Source organism: Eleginops maclovinus, chromosome 13 (assembly GCF_036324505.1).
Source record: "Eleginops maclovinus isolate JMC-PN-2008 ecotype Puerto Natales chromosome 13, JC_Emac_rtc_rv5, whole genome shotgun sequence".
Classification (NCBI taxonomy): Eukaryota; Metazoa; Chordata; class Actinopteri; order Perciformes; family Eleginopidae; genus Eleginops; species Eleginops maclovinus.
This window is the reverse complement of record NC_086361.1, coordinates 581,780-598,022: the sequence shown is the minus strand read 5'-3', so window position 1 is coordinate 598,022 and position 16,243 is coordinate 581,780. Positions and strand designations below refer to the sequence as shown.

Below are 16,243 nucleotides of genomic sequence, written 5' to 3'. Positions count from 1 at the left end.
ACAGGAAAATACACACAAATACAAAGTACTATCAATGTGTCTTTTCTTCACAGAAAACCTTCAAAATGCAACATTGGCCACTAAGGACATTTGATCCCATATTGTGAAAGTAATATTTTAACAGCTATAAAATAGCTTTATTGACACTAATTATGTGTACACATACAATATACTGACAAAGAAATAAATTAAAGAGCTATACGCACATATTTAGATTTATTTATTCACAAACATACATACACATAAACATGAATATGGAGAGAAACAATGACAAACTTCACTGTGTCTGTCTGTTGTTGTATGGTGTCAGTTTCTAATCAATTTCAGAATCAAAGTCACTGTCAAAATCCTCAGATGAAGCATTCTGAAGGAAGTTGATGTTTTCTGCTCCAGAAACAAAATTTGCAGGTAACAGGCTCTGGTGTCCGTCTTCATCTCTCTGATGATCTGCAACTTCCTTAAGACAATGCAATGGAGTCCTTTCAACACCTCTTGCTCAGGCTCCAAGGCAGGTCTTTAATAGAACAACATAGAGTTTCTGTTAGTTAGTCCGGCAGTGGCTCAGTCAGTAGGGGCTTGGACTGGGAATTGTTGGGTTGCCGGTTCAAGTCCCTGAACAGACTTGAAAATATGGAAAGTTGACTGCTACTTGGAGAGGTCCCAGTTCACCTTCTAGGCCCTGCTGTGGTGCCCTTGAGCAAGGCACCGGACACCTACAATCCCCCCTCCCCATTGCTCCCTGGGCGCTGCACAATAGCTGCCCACTGCTCCTAGTACTAGGATGGGTTAAATGCAGAGGACCAATTTCACTGTGTGTGCTCTGCTGTGTGCATGATGTATGTGACTAATAAAAAGGGTTTCATCCTCCGATTCTATCTACCGAGTAAACATGTCATCAGTTTTTGGTATGTTAACAGCATTTATAATATGAATACATACTTTTAATCGTCTCACTGGGCAGCAGGTAGGACAGCTCTTTCAGGGAATCAGCACAGGCTTTGAGAACTTTCCAAAGGTGGCCCATCTCAGTGACCACAATCTCCTCCTGAAGTCTCGTTATTGCCATGATGATGTCAAACACCTTTCTTTTGGTCTTTAGATCCACAGAGTCTGGAGTGCATTTATAACAAAGACTTAAGTCATGTGTATGTAATAATAATAATAATAATTCACTTTATTTCTGGGCGCATTTCAAAGCCCTCAAGGACACCTTACAGGACATAATTAAAAACAAGCAACAACAAAGGTCAAACAGTCATTGGAGACTTAAAAAACAAAGACTTCAAAACAACATTCAGTTTAAAGTAATTGTGGCACAGAGTAGGCCAGTTTAAAAAGGTGGGTTTTCAGGCAGGAAGGTTGAGAGTGAGTCCATATTGCAGATTTCGTGTGGGAGAGAGTTCCAGAGACAGGGGGCAGAGTGGCTGAGGGCTCTTGACCAAATGGTGGTCAAGCGGGCAGAAGTTACAGTGAGTTGGAAGGCAGAGGAGGATCGGAGAGCACGAGAGGGAGTGTAAGTGTGAAGGAGTTCAGAGAGATCTGGAGGTGCAAGAGTGTGAAGGGCCTTGAAGGTGAGGAGCAAAATGTTGAAGTTGATGCGGTATCTAACGGGGAGCCAATGGAGTTGTTGAAGAACCGGAGTGATATGATCCATGGAAGGAGTTCTGGTGATGATACGGGCGGCTGAGTTTTGGACCAGCTGGAGCTTACGCAGAGATTTTTGAGGAAGATAGAATCGGAGGATGAAACCCTCTTTATTGTCACATTCATGCACACAGCAGAGCACACACAGTGAAATTGGTCCTCTGCATTTAACCCATCTTAGTACTAGGAGCAGTGGGCAGCTATTATGCAGCGCCCGGGGAGCAATGGGGAGGGGGGATTGGAGGTGTCCGGTGCCTTGCTCAAGGGCACCACAGCAGGGCCTAGGAGGTGAACTGGGACCTCTCCAAGTAGCAGTCCACTTTCCATATTTCATGTCTGTTTGGGGACTTGAACCGGCAACCCTACGATTCCCAGTCCAAGCCCCTACTGACTGAGCCACTGCTGGAAGTCCAGAGAGAATGGAGTTGCAATAATCAATACGGGATGTAACGAGGGCGTGGGTGAGAATGGCGGTGCTGTTGGGTGTGAGTGAGTGACGGGTGGAGACGGTTAATATTGCGAAGGTGGAAGTAGCTTCAAAAGATAGGGTGCCATCGAGGATGACACCCAGACTCTTAACTTGGGGGGTGGGGGGGACTGTGGAGTTGTCAATGGTAAGGAATAATTTGTCAGTTTTGGCCAGAGTGGACTTGGAGCCAACTAAAAGAACCTGGGTTTTATCACTGTTTGAGAATGTTGGATGAGAACCAGGATTTGATTTCCAGTAAGCAGTCGGACAGGGTAGTGGGGGGGAGAGTGGAAGTGGGTTTGGTGGAAAAATAAAGGTGGGTGTCATCCGCGTAACAGTGAAATTGGATATTGTATTTTCTGAAGATATGGCCGAGAGGTAGAGGTAGATGATAAATAGGAGGGGGACTAAGACAGAACCCTGAGGAACACCAGTGCAGACTGTATGGGATAGTGATTTGAAGTGTTTGAGTTGGACAAAGTGAGTACGGCCGGAGAGGAAAGATCTGAACCAGGTGAGGGATACCAATGGAAGATAATCTGTCAAGGAGGATGTGATGTGAGATGGTGTCAAAGGTTGCAGTCAGATCAAGGAGGATGAGTATGGATAAGAGCCCAGAGTCAGCTGCTACCAGTAGATTGTTTGTGATTTTAACCATGGCAGTCTCTGTACTGTGTGAGGAGTGGAAACCGGACTGACATTCTTCAAAAAGTCTATTGTTCTTCAGATGAGTGTTGACCTGGGCTGCAACAGTTTTTTCAAGTATCTTGGAGAGAAACAGTAAATCAGAGATTGGGTGGAAATTATTCAAGTTGTTGGGGTCCGCACCAGGTTTCGTGAGAATAGGGGTTATTGCACCTGTTTTGAGGGATGAGGGTACGAGACCAGAGGTAAGGGAGGATTGAATTATATCGGTAATGAAAGGGGAGAGAGAAGGTAAACATGATTTAACTAGGTGGGTAAGAAGGGGGCAAGCTGGCAAGTGGATGATTTGGATTTACGGATTATATTAGATAGTTCAGCGACAGTGGGAAGTTCGAAGCTGGATAGTGGAGAGGAGTGGGGAGCATATGGAGAAGTGAAGTATAGCTAGAGGAGGTCAGCTGCTGGTGAATATTTTTGATTTTGGCATTGAAAAAGGTCCTGAAGGTGTTACATTGAGCAGTTGAATACAGGTGGGGTGCAAGACAGTCCTGTGGTTGCAGAATGCTGTTGACTGTAGAGAACAGGGTTCTGGTGTTTCCTTCCGCTAACCTAATTAAGTTGGCATAGTATGCTGATTTAGCGGAGGAAAGAGCATCCTTATAGAGAAGTATGTGGCTGTTGTACATGTCCTTATGAACCATGAGGCCAGTTTTAGCATACAGGCGTTCAAGACGACGACCTTTGGCTTTGAGCTGGCGTAACTCAGGTGTAAACCAGGGGGCAGAGCGGGTGAAAGAGACAGACTGGGTTTTCAGAGGTGCATGTATGTTTAGAAGGTTATGGAGTCCATCATTGTAATGGGAGGCATAGGCATAGGCAGTCTTTGCAGGGAAGGTAATTGATTCCAGTAGAGAAAGCAGGCGTGTTGATATTCTTAATGTTAGGGAATGAGATGGATCGTGACATATTTGCTTTGGGTAGTGTTAAATTGATATTGAAGGTTACAAACTTGTGGTCAGAAATGGGCAACTCGAATTCAGAACAGTTCAGATGAGTTACACCAGAGCAGCAGCTCAGATCAAGTATATGTCCTTTGAGTGTGTGGGAAAGTCAATATATTGCTGTAATCCAAAACTGTCCAGGCATGATGTAAAGTCCTTTGTGAGATTATTGTTGACATGGTCCATGTGAATATTAAAATCACCCAGCACTATTATATTAGGGGAGAGAGAAGATAGGGAAGTAAAAAAAGCAGAGAGTTCATTTAGAAAGTCCTTATTGGCCTTGGGTGGACAATAGACAGTGGCAAGAATTGATGGAATTGGCCCATTGATTTGCAGGGCAATGGACTCAAAGGAAGTATTCACAGGAACTGTTAGTGCAGATACTTTCCAATTCTCGCTGTAAAGTATCACGAGGCCACCGCCCCTGTCAGAGAGACGGGATTTGCTGGTGTAAACAAATCCAGGTGGGATAGTTTGATTAAGCTGCGAAAAGTCATTGGGCTGTTGCCACGTCTCAGTCAGACATAAGAAATCCAACTTACGATCTTCCGGTAGATCATGAAGTAGAAGTCCCTTGATGTTGAGCGAGCGGGTGTTGAATAGTCCGACGGTGAGATAGTTTCTGTCGGGTTTGACGCCAGCACCAGTACTAGCACACCTGGCCAGGTTAGCCAGCGAGCTGTGGTCAATAGACCGTCCGGTGGATCTTCTTGTGGGACGAGAGTTGGAAGACCAGAAGGATCGGATTGATTTTGTGTCATTGAAGTTGAAGCTCCGACGGGATCGACAGTGGATGTATTTCCGACGAGCGTGAGCGATATCCAGGTGATGCAATGCTAGTGGGGGCTCTGACAGGTGGAATCGCAGTTGGAAAAGTTCTGCAGCTGAGTATTGAAGTATCGTATTACTGGATGGACTATGAAGGATATAATCCATGCGAGCATACTCCATACCAGCAGCCTGTTGATCCACATCGTTACCTAGTTGGTGAAACTACAAGATGCAGGCCCCAGGAGTATGTTAGCGGTGCCGGCTAGGCGAGGCAAGGGAGCTAGCCAGGTAGGAAGCCGGTAGAGCGGTATTCCAAAACACACACGATTGCAAGTTAACACAAGCAATCGAGTCACTGATGTTGTCGGGAGGATAGGCTACTGTTCAAATGACTGAGAGAACAGTACAAATGGTGACAGAGTAACAACAGTATTAGAGTAATGTTCAGAGAGCAGCGGCAGCAGGTCGTGCCAGCGTTCACTTGTCTTCCTCATATGTACAAATATATATATATACAGTGGGGAGAACAAGTATTTGATACACTGCCAATTTTGCAGGTTTTCCCACTTACAAAGCATGTAAAGGTCTGTAATTTTGATCATAGGTACACTTCAACTGCGAGAGACTGAATGTAAAACAAAGATCCAGAGAATCACATTGTATGATTTTTAAATAATTAATTTGCATTTTATTGCATGACACAAGTATTTGATCACCTACCAACCAGTAAGAATTCTGGCTCTCACAGACCTGTTAGTTTTTCTTTAAGAAGCCCTCCTGTTCTCCACTCATTGCCTGTATTAACTGCACCTGTTTGAACTTGTTACCTGTATAAAAGACACCTGTGCACACACTCAATCATACAGACTCCAACCTCTCCACAATGGCCAAGACCAGAGAGCTGTGTAAGGACATCAGGGATACAATTGTAGACCTGCACAAGGCTGGAATGGGCTACAGGACAATAGGCAAGCAGCGTGGTGAGAAGGCAACAACTGTTGGCGCAATTATTAGAAAATGGAAGAAGTTCAAGATGACGTTCAATCTCCCTCGGTCTGGGCTCCATGCAAGATCTCACCTCGTGGGGCATCAATGATCATGAGGAAGGTGAGGGATCAGCCCAGAACTACACGGCAGGACCTGGTCAATGACCTGAAGAGAGCTGGGACCACAGTCTCAAAGAAAACCCTTAGTAACACACTACGCCGTCATGGATTAAAATTCTGCAGCGCACGCAAAGTCCCCCTGCTCAAGCCAGCGCATGTCCTGGCCCGTCTAAAGTTTGCCAATGACTATCTGGATGATCCAGAGGAGGAATGGGAGAAGGTCATGTGTTCTGATGAGACAACAATTGAGCTTTTTGGTCTAAACTCCACTCACCTTGTTTGGAGGAAGAACAAGGATGAGTACAACCCCAAGAACACCATCCCAACCGTGAAGCATGGAGGTGGAAACATCGTTCTTTGGGGATGCTTTTCTGCAAAGAGGACAGGACGACTGCACCGTATTGAGGGGAGGATGGATGGGGCCATGTATTGCAAGATCTTGGCCAACAACCTCCTTCCCTCAGCAAGAGCATTGAAGATGGCTCGTGGCTGGGTCTTCCAGCATGACAACGACCCGAAAACACACAGCCAGGGCAACTAAGGAGTGGCTCCGTAAGAAGAATCTCAAGGTCCTGGAGTGGCCTAGCCAGTCTCCAGACCTGAACCCAATAGAAAAGCTTTGGAGGGAGCTGAAAGTCCGTATTGCCCAGCGACAGCCCCGAAACCTGAAGGATCTGGAGAAGATCTGTAAGGAGGAGTGGGCCAAAATCCCTGCTGCAGTGTGTGCAAACCTGGTCAAGAACTACAGGAAACTAGCCTAGCAAGCTAAACCCCTACAGCAAAAAGCTGTACCGGGGTCTAGTCTAGCTCGGAGGCAGTGTGGGCGGGATCAACGGTTGTCTGTCAAGTTGCCTCTGCACTCAACGCCACGCAATAGGATGGCGAACAACCAATCAGAGCTATGAAGAAGGATTACGTAGTCCGCGCGACGGGAAGTACATGGTGGAGTGTAGTCACTAGTAAACCGAACTTTGTGAAACATGGAACTGAGTGATTGTTGCCGTTTTTGCAAAAAAAACTTGAGAATATCTGGCGTGCTTTTTCGGCCTCTTGTAGCTGGTCATCCATAAGTGCCAAAAGGGGTGACACGACAACCACCAGCGGGTTGTCGAGGTCCATGCGTCGCCCCACCAGCGGAGCAAGCTGGTAAATCAAACTTTTACCGTATCCAGTGGGCAAAACTCCGAAAACGTCCCTTTTCTCCAGAAAACACTTCAGAGCCGTTATCTGCTCGTCTCGCAAAGTAAATTGAATATTCAAATGTTCAAGAGTCGCTGCCAAAGCCAAATCGAAAGACGCTAGGAATTCGCTAGGATTAGCCATTGGGATCAGCCAGTTTACCTCTCTCCAAAACTACACACTGAAACGTCGCACCTCTGTCGTCACTAGGTAGCCCGGCCCCCGATCTCGCTCCTCACGATTTGATTGGTCCGAACCACCGTGGCCCGAGCAGCCTTGCTGACTGACGAGGGTTGACTAGACCGCCCCAGCAGCAAATTCAATTTGCGGTCGCTAGGGGCGTCTAGATTTCTAGGCTAACAGGAAACGTCTGATTTCAGTAACTGCAAACAAAGGTTTCTGTACCAAATATTAAGTTCTGTTTTGCTGATGTATCAAATACTTATTTCATGAAATAAAATGCAAATTAATCACTTAAAAATCATACAATGTAATTTTCTGGATTTTTGTTTTAGATTCCGTCTCTCACAGTTGAAGTGTACCTATGATAAAAATTACAGACTTCTTCATGCTTTGTAAGTGGGAAAACCTGCAAAATCTGCAGTGTATCAAATACTTGTTCTCCTCACTGTATAACTTAATCTAACCTGATGTGGGGTACGTGTTCCTTAGTAGCTGCCCAAGGACACTTCCTCCCAGGTTTGACTGACAATTATTAGTTTACAGAGTTCATTTTGCTCTTCTATCGTCAACTTTGATCACCCAGCCTTTATACTTTAGAATTGTAATGTTTGCAACACACACCAACAGAAATGTCCCTGATATTCCCTGACTTTGCCTATATTTTTGAAGCATTTCTGGAAGCTTTCAACTGGAACAATACATTTCACCTTGACAATAAATTCATCCTGAAATGCAACTTAAGCTTAGAAATGTGTACCTTGCTGGGTGTGAGAGCCAAATTATTGTTAAGTTATTTTGATTAATATTTTTGAATGTAAATAGGTCTGAATAATATTAACAATGTTGTAGACTAGTTAAGTTAAATATGCTGATTTAGAACTGTGTTATTAATGCTGAAACTTGATAGGTTAACAGGATTCTAAGGGATACGTGTCATTTTGTATGAGAGACGTGCTGCTCAGTTGACGTGCGTGCAGCAACGAAGGCACACAGCTTTTTGACCGTGTCCGTTTCCCTGGCCTTGTCCGTGCCTTATGAAGGATAATACCAAGTGATATTACTATTTATTTGACCTGTTTTGTGTTTGTACCAAGATACTTTTGTGTTACCAAGACGTCAAGAATTAAAGAAAACAAAAAGAAACTCAACTGGTCCGTGAGTACACTGAAAGTAAAATGAATAACGGTGAAGCATGGGATATGGAACGAGTCAGAAAACCTTAGGCTGCCCACACGAAGTGGTCTAATTAATGAACCCTGAAAACGAAGTTTGGCCACTACATTAAGTCAAAAAGCTTCCTAAGCTTGATGTGGAAGACAAGTAAGAAGATGTATAGTTACAGAAACGTTTGCAAAACGACGTTTAATGGTGCTAAACTTGGATGACTAAAACGAATTGGAGCTAAGCTAACCAAGCTAAGTGGAGGCTACGTTTGCCAGCTGTGGAATGATAAGTGACAGTGCTTGTGCAGTTACTTTTTACTCGTTTTGAATGTTGAGAAGTTCGTTTTGAATAAGCTTGCAGTCATTTTTGTGCTAAGTTAAAAACCCGAAGACAGTTAGGTTCAACTGAAACGAGGCTGTGTAGCAGATTAGCTGAGTGAAACCTCGTCAATAATGGCGGACCAAGACGTTCTGAGTGACGTGCGTCATGACGATAGACAAAGGACGTTAACAGCTAAAGGACTGGAAGACAGATTACACCGTTTGACTACAGCCAGAAGAGGTAAAGTAGGACAAATGACAGCAAAATCAAACGAAATAGAGAAGCTCTTGCAAGGTGAAAATGTACCAGCTTTGGGAGATGTTAAAAAAGAAATGAAAGTTTACAACAAGTTGTTTGAAGAGTTTAATGAATACAATCAGGCAGTGTTGTTGTATCTTATTAATGAAGAGGAAAAGGAGGCTGACCAGCAGATGTGGTTTCAGCCAAAGTCAGAACAGTGCTTACAGTTTATGACAAATACAAAGAAGTGGATTGAAGCACACGTAGCTGATCAAGAGATAACACCAGAGGACAGTGTTTCTAGAATTTCAAGGAGATCAAGAGTGTCAAGTGTATCTTCAGCACGAGTTAAAGAAGAAGCTAATAGAGCAGCTCTCGTAGCACAAGCATCTGCTTTAAAGGAAAAACAAGTGTTAGAAATGAAAGAAGCGGAAATTAAAGCAGCAATGGTAAGATTGGAAATTGAAACTGCTCTAGCAGTATCTACTGCCAAAGTAAAAGTGTATGAAGAATCTGAAGGGTGACTGTCTCAAGTGAGTGGGGCCAAAGCATTACCAACGCAGCTTGTTGATTTCAAAACTGAAGATGGATATGGCGATATGCAAAACATTTCAGCCACACCAAAATTCACTGACAGTGCAAGGCTATTCACTGAAAGACCTGAAGACCAGATGCCTACTGGTTAGCCAGGGGCGTCAGCCGGCGCCACACCAAAACAACCAAGAGCTCTACAGCCGCCACTGAGAGCTACGCCGCTGCTGCCGCCTAGAGCTACCCTGCAATTGCCTAGTGCTACGCTGCAGCCACCCAGAGCTATGCTACCGCCGCCTATGCAACTCAGAGGTACTTCATACCAAGACACTGCTACCAGTGAGATGTATCGTATGATGCAAAAACAGACAGACATCGCAGAGATGCTTGCAAGAAATCAGCAGCTGTTCCGCTTACCTCAAAGAGACGTGCCTGTGTTCCAGGGAGACCCGCTGGAGTACAGATCGTTTATGAGAGCATTCCTTCATGCCATTGACTCCAGAGCAGACAGCGATGCTGACAAGCTATATTTCTTGGATCAGTACACCAGAGGTGAACCTCGCGATCTAGTGAGGAGCTGTCAGCATATGCCTGAACAACGCGGCTACGCTAAGGCTTGGAAGCTGCTTGAAGAAAAATATGGACATGAGCTGAAGGTGGCTATGGCGCTAATTGGGAAGGTGTCCAAGTGGCCTCAGATCAAGGCCGAGGATTGTAAAGCATTGAGTGCATTCTCTGTGTTCCTGGTGAGCTGTCGTAATGCCATGGAAGATCTGGATTATATGGAAGAGATGGATAATCCCACTACCATGAGGGTCATAATTTCGAAGTTGCCATTCAAAACACGAGAAAGATGGAGAGGTCATGCGTATGACATCCAGGAGAAGCGCAACAAAAGAGCAAGATTCACAGAGCTGGTGAGCTTTGTGGAATGTCAAGCAAAGATTGTGTCTGACCCACTCTTCTGCAATATTGACACCACAGCCACAGATAAGGTCACTAAGAAACCACAGCAGGGATACAAACTAATGAAAGAAGGAAAGCAGGGAAGTAGTTTTGCTACTAAAGTTGACCAAGTTAGTGGAAGTGAGTCAAGTGACACAAAGTCGAAGTCAGATGTGTCACTCAGCAGAGCCTTTACGAAGCCCTGCCTGTTTTGCGAAATGAATCATACATTGCATGAGTGTCGCAAGATTAAAGAAAAGGCTCATAGTGACAGAGTGAACTTCTTGAAGAAGAATGGACTTTGTTTCAGTTGCCTAGTGAAGGGTCATCTGAGCAAGGAATGTAAGAAGAAGATGACATGCGATGTTTGCGCTCTGAAGCATCCATGCCTGCTGCATTTCTATAATGAGATCACCAAGGAGAAACCTGTTGGAACTGAGGTCAACAAAGTCAGTGCTGCCAGAGCACCACCAGAGGTGTCAGAAGAGAAGGAGACTAGTGCCTGTACTGGGGCTGGAGACAGGTGTGTGCTTGCCATCGTTCCTGTGCAAGTGAAAGTCAGCAAGAGTGACAAGACTGTCGAGGTCTACGCATTCATGGACCCTGGCAGCTCTGCGTCATTTTGTACGGAAGCTTTGGCAAGGCAGCTGAATGTGCAAGGCAGACACACTGATCTCATGTTGAGTACCATCAATTCCAAGGGCAAGGTAGAAAGCTACGTCCTCACAGACTTGGAGGTCAGCAGCCTTGAAGACAACAATTTCATCGCAGTGTCAAAGGTCTACACACAGAAGAGCATTCCTGTGTCTCAAGAGAACATTCCGCTTCAGAGAGAGATTGACAAGTGGCCATACCTCAGAGAGGTTAGGCTGCCTCAGATCGATGCTGGAGTGGAGCTTCTCATTGGAACAAAAGAGTACACCATCTTGGAGCCATGGAAAGTGATCCCAAGTAAGGACAATGGTCCATATGCTGTGAAAACTGCACTTGGATGGATCCTGAACGGGCCGCTTAGAGAGACAGACACTGCAGCTGACGATCATGCACAATCACATGCTGTTGTGAACAGAATAGCCATGGACAGTGTGGAGCATCTGCTTATACAACAGTATAACCATGATTTTCCTGAAACCCACTGTGATGAAAGATCTGAAATGTCTCAGGAGGACCACAAATTCATGGAGTCTGTGTCCAGTTCTGCCCGTCTTATGGATGGACATTACTACATCAGTCTGCCAACAAAGAAGTTGTGTGTCCAGATGCCGAACAATCGCAGTTCAGTGCTACAATGTGCGTTGAACCTCAGGAACAACTTGAAACGGAATCCCGAGTTCCATGAAGAATATACAGCCTTTATGAATGACATGTTGAGCAAGGGGTACGCCGTTGAGGTTCCTAAGCCACAACTGAACCGCCATGATAGAAAACTGTGGTATATTCCCCACCACGGGGTATATCACCCACAGAAGAAGACGCTCCGCGTCGTCTTCGACTGTGAGGCCAGCTACCAGGGAGTCTCACTAAACAGTGAGCTACTTCAGGGACCGGATTTAACAAACTCGTTGATTGGAGTCCTTCTCCGCTTCAGGCAAGAACCAATTGCGATGATTGCAGACATCGAGGCCATGTACCATCAAGTCCGCATTCCTGAGAATGACACCGACCTGCAGCGCTTCCTGTGGTGGCCAGCAGGAGACCTAAGTCAAGACATCGTTGAGTACAGGATGACAGTCCACATTTTCGGTGTGACTTCTTCTCCTAGTTGCGCGAACTACGCACTTCGAAGAACGGCTGAGGAGAACCGCAGCAAGTCATCACCTGAAGCTGTGAACTCAATCCTGAAGAACTTCTATGTTGATGACTCATTGACAGCTGTTGCTAATGAAGATCAAGCAGTCAAGCTGTACAAAGACCTCACAGCATTGTGCGCTAGTGGAGGATTTCGTTTAACGAAGTGGGCAAGCAACAGCCGAGCGTTGCTCTCCTCTGTCCCTGACCATGAAAGAGCGAAAGACATCAGAGACCTGGACTTGACCCACGACGCGCTACCCATGGAAAGAGCTTTGGGTGTTCTATGGAGCACTGAGTCTGATGCCTTCAAGTTTAGGATCAACGTCAAAGATAAACCTGTCACGAGACGAGGAATTCTCTTGATCACAAGTTCCATCTATGACCCGCTCGGATTCCTCGCTCCAGCAATTCTTCCTGCAAAGTTGATACGACAGCAGATGTGCAAGGAGGAACTTGCTTGGGACGAGAAGATTCCAGAACAGCTCAGCAGAAAATGGAACAATTGGCTGAAAGAACTAAACCAGCTGTCAGCTGTGACCATACCGAGAGGCGTGAGACCAGTGGAATTTGGGCCTGTGGCTACAGCACAGCTCCACCATTTTTCTGATGGAAGCGAAAGTGGGTATGGAACTGTCTCTTACCTACGGTTGACTGGTGAAGATGGACATGTTCATTGCGCCTTTATGAAGGGCACATCCCGCGTGACTCCAATTAAGCAGACCACTATCCCACGCATTGAGCTGACAGCAGCGATGGTTGCTGTGAAGACAGACAAGAGCTATGCTACCGCCGCCTATGCAACTCAGAGGTACTTCATACCAAGACACTGCTACCAGTGAGATGTATCGTATGATGCAAAAACAGACAGACATCGCAGAGATGCTTGCAAGAAATCAGCAGCTGTTCCGCTTACCTCAAAGAGACGTGCCTGTGTTCCAGGGAGACCCGCTGGAGTACAGATCGTTTATGAGAGCATTCCTTCATGCCATTGACTCCAGAGCAGACAGCGATGCTGACAAGCTATATTTCTTGGATCAGTACACCAGAGGTGAACCTCGCGATCTAGTGAGGAGCTGTCAGCATATGCCTGAACAACGCGGCTACGCTAAGGCTTGGAAGCTGCTTGAAGAAAAATATGGACATGAGCTGAAGGTGGCTATGGCGCTAATTGGGAAGGTGTCCAAGTGGCCTCTGATCAAGGCCGAGGATTGTAAAGCATTGAGTGCATTCTCTGTGTTCCTGGTGAGCTGTCGTAATGCCATGGAAGATCTGGATTATATGGAAGAGATGGATAATCCCACTACCATGAGGGTCATAATTTCGAAGTTGCCATTCAAAACACGAGAAAGATGGAGAGGTCATGCGTATGACATCCAGGAGAAGCGCAACAAAAGAGCAAGATTCACAGAGCTGGTGAGCTTTGTGGAATGTCAAGCAAAGATTGTGTCTGACCCACTCTTCTGCAATATTGACACCACAGCCACAGATAAGGTCACTAAGAAACCACAGCAGGGATACAAACTAATGAAAGAAGGAAAGCAGGGAAGTAGTTTTGCTACTAAAGTTGACCAAGTTAGTGGAAGTGAGTCAAGTGACACAAAGTCGAAGTCAGATGTGTCACTCAGCAGAGCCTTTACGAAGCCCTGCCTGTTTTGCGAAATGAATCATACATTGCATGAGTGTCGCAAGATTAAAGAAAAGGCTCATAGTGACAGAGTGAACTTCTTGAAGAAGAATGGACTTTGTTTCAGTTGCCTAGTGAAGGGTCATCTGAGCAAGGAATGTAAGAAGAAGATGACATGCGATGTTTGCGCTCTGAAGCATCCATGCCTGCTGCATTTCTATAATGAGATCACCAAGGAGAAACCTGTTGGAACTGAGGTCAACAAAGTCAGTGCTGCCAGAGCACCACCAGAGGTGTCAGAAGAGAAGGAGACTAGTGCCTGTACTGGGGCTGGAGACAGGTGTGTGCTTGCCATCGTTCCTGTGCAAGTGAAAGTCAGCAAGAGTGACAAGACTGTCGAGGTCTACGCATTCATGGACCCTGGCAGCTCTGCGTCATTTTGTACGGAAGCTTTGGCAAGGCAGCTGAATGTGCAAGGCAGACACACTGATCTCATGTTGAGTACCATCAATTCCAAGGGCAAGGTAGAAAGCTACGTCCTCACAGACTTGGAGGTCAGCAGCCTTGAAGACAACAATTTCATCGCAGTGTCAAAGGTCTACACACAGAAGAGCATTCCTGTGTCTCAAGAGAACATTCCGCTTCAGAGAGAGATTGACAAGTGGCCATACCTCAGAGAGGTTAGGCTGCCTCAGATCGATGCTGGAGTGGAGCTTCTCATTGGAACAAAAGAGTACACCATCTTGGAGCCATGGAAAGTGATCCCAAGTAAGGACAATGGTCCATATGCTGTGAAAACTGCACTTGGATGGATCCTGAACGGGCCGCTTAGAGAGACAGACACTGCAGCTGACGATCATGCACAATCACATGCTGTTGTGAACAGAATAGCCATGGACAGTGTGGAGCATCTGCTTATACAACAGTATAACCATGATTTTCCTGAAACCCACTGTGATGAAAGATCTGAAATGTCTCAGGAGGACCACAAATTCATGGAGTCTGTGTCCAGTTCTGCCCGTCTTATGGATGGACATTACTACATCAGTCTGCCAACAAAGAAGTTGTGTGTCCAGATGCCGAACAATCGCAGTTCAGTGCTACAACGTGCGTTGAACCTCAGGAACAACTTGAAACGGAATCCCGAGTTCCATGAAGAATATACAGCCTTTATGAATGACATGTTGAGCAAGGGGTACGCCGTTGAGGTTCCTAAGCCACAACTGAACCGCCATGATAGAAAACTGTGGTATATTCCCCACCACGGGGTATATCACCCACAGAAGAAGACGCTCCGCGTCGTCTTCGACTGTGAGGCCAGCTACCAGGGAGTCTCACTAAACAGTGAGCTACTTCAGGGACCGGATTTAACAAACTCGTTGATTGGAGTCCTTCTCCGCTTCAGGCAAGAACCAATTGCGATGATTGCAGACATCGAGGCCATGTACCATCAAGTCCGCATTCCTGAGAATGACACCGACCTGCAGCGCTTCCTGTGGTGGCCAGCAGGAGACCTAAGTCAAGACATCGTTGAGTACAGGATGACAGTCCACATTTTCGGTGTGACTTCTTCTCCTAGTTGCGCGAACTACGCACTTCGAAGAACGGCTGAGGAGAACCGCAGCAAGTCATCACCTGAAGCTGTGAACTCAATCCTGAAGAACTTCTATGTTGATGACTCATTGACAGCTGTTGCTAATGAAGATCAAGCAGTCAAGCTGTACAAAGACCTCACAGCATTGTGCGCTAGTGGAGGATTTCGTTTAACGAAGTGGGCAAGCAACAGCCGAGCGTTGCTCTCCTCTGTCCCTGACCATGAAAGAGCGAAAGACATCAGAGACCTGGACTTGACCCACGACGCGCTACCCATGGAAAGAGCTTTGGGTGTTCTATGGAGCACTGAGTCTGATGCCTTCAAGTTTAGGATCAACGTCAAAGATAAACCTGTCACGAGACGAGGAATTCTCTTGATCACAAGTTCCATCTATGACCCGCTCGGATTCCTCGCTCCAGCAATTCTTCCTGCAAAGTTGATACTACAGCAGATGTGCAAGGAGGAACTTGCTTGGGACGAGAAGATTCCAGAACAGCTCAGCAGAAAATGGAACAATTGGCTGAAAGAACTAAACCAGCTGTCAGCTGTGACCATACCGAGAGGCGTGAGACCAGTGGAATTTGGGCCTGTGGCTACAGCACAGCTCCACCATTTTTCTGATGGAAGCGAAAGTGGGTATGGAACTGTCTCTTACCTACGGTTGACTGGTGAAGATGGACATGTTCATTGCGCCTTTATGAAGGGCACATCCCGCGTGACTCCAATTAAGCAGACCACTATCCCACGCATTGAGCTGACAGCAGCGATGGTTGCTGTGAAGACAGACAAGATGCTGAGAAGCGAGCTCCAGATGGATCTACTCGATTCTTTGTTTTGGACTGACAGCACAACGGTGCTAAAGTACATTGAGAACGAGAAGCTTCGCTTTAAGACATTCGTTGCAAATCGCATCGCTGTAATCAGAGAGCTAACCATGCCTCAGCAATGGAAATATGTTGACACATCAACTTATCCCGCCGATTGTGCATCCCGAGGGCTTGCACCAACCAAATTCATGAAGAACGCAAGCTG

The 16,243-nt window shown here is 46.0% G+C and overlaps 1 long non-coding RNA gene across 1 annotated transcript; it reads right to left on the bottom strand.

Annotated features, from left to right (window-relative positions):
• Positions 1 to 205: 205 nt before the first annotated feature.
• LOC134874846 (uncharacterized) lies at positions 206 to 1,088 on the bottom strand. Its single transcript, XR_010167134.1, has 2 exons — positions 940 to 1,088; positions 206 to 514 (listed from the first exon to the last, which is right to left on the bottom strand). It is a non-coding gene; the product is annotated as an uncharacterized LOC134874846 (long non-coding RNA).
• Positions 1,089 to 16,243: the final 15,155 nt, after the last annotated feature.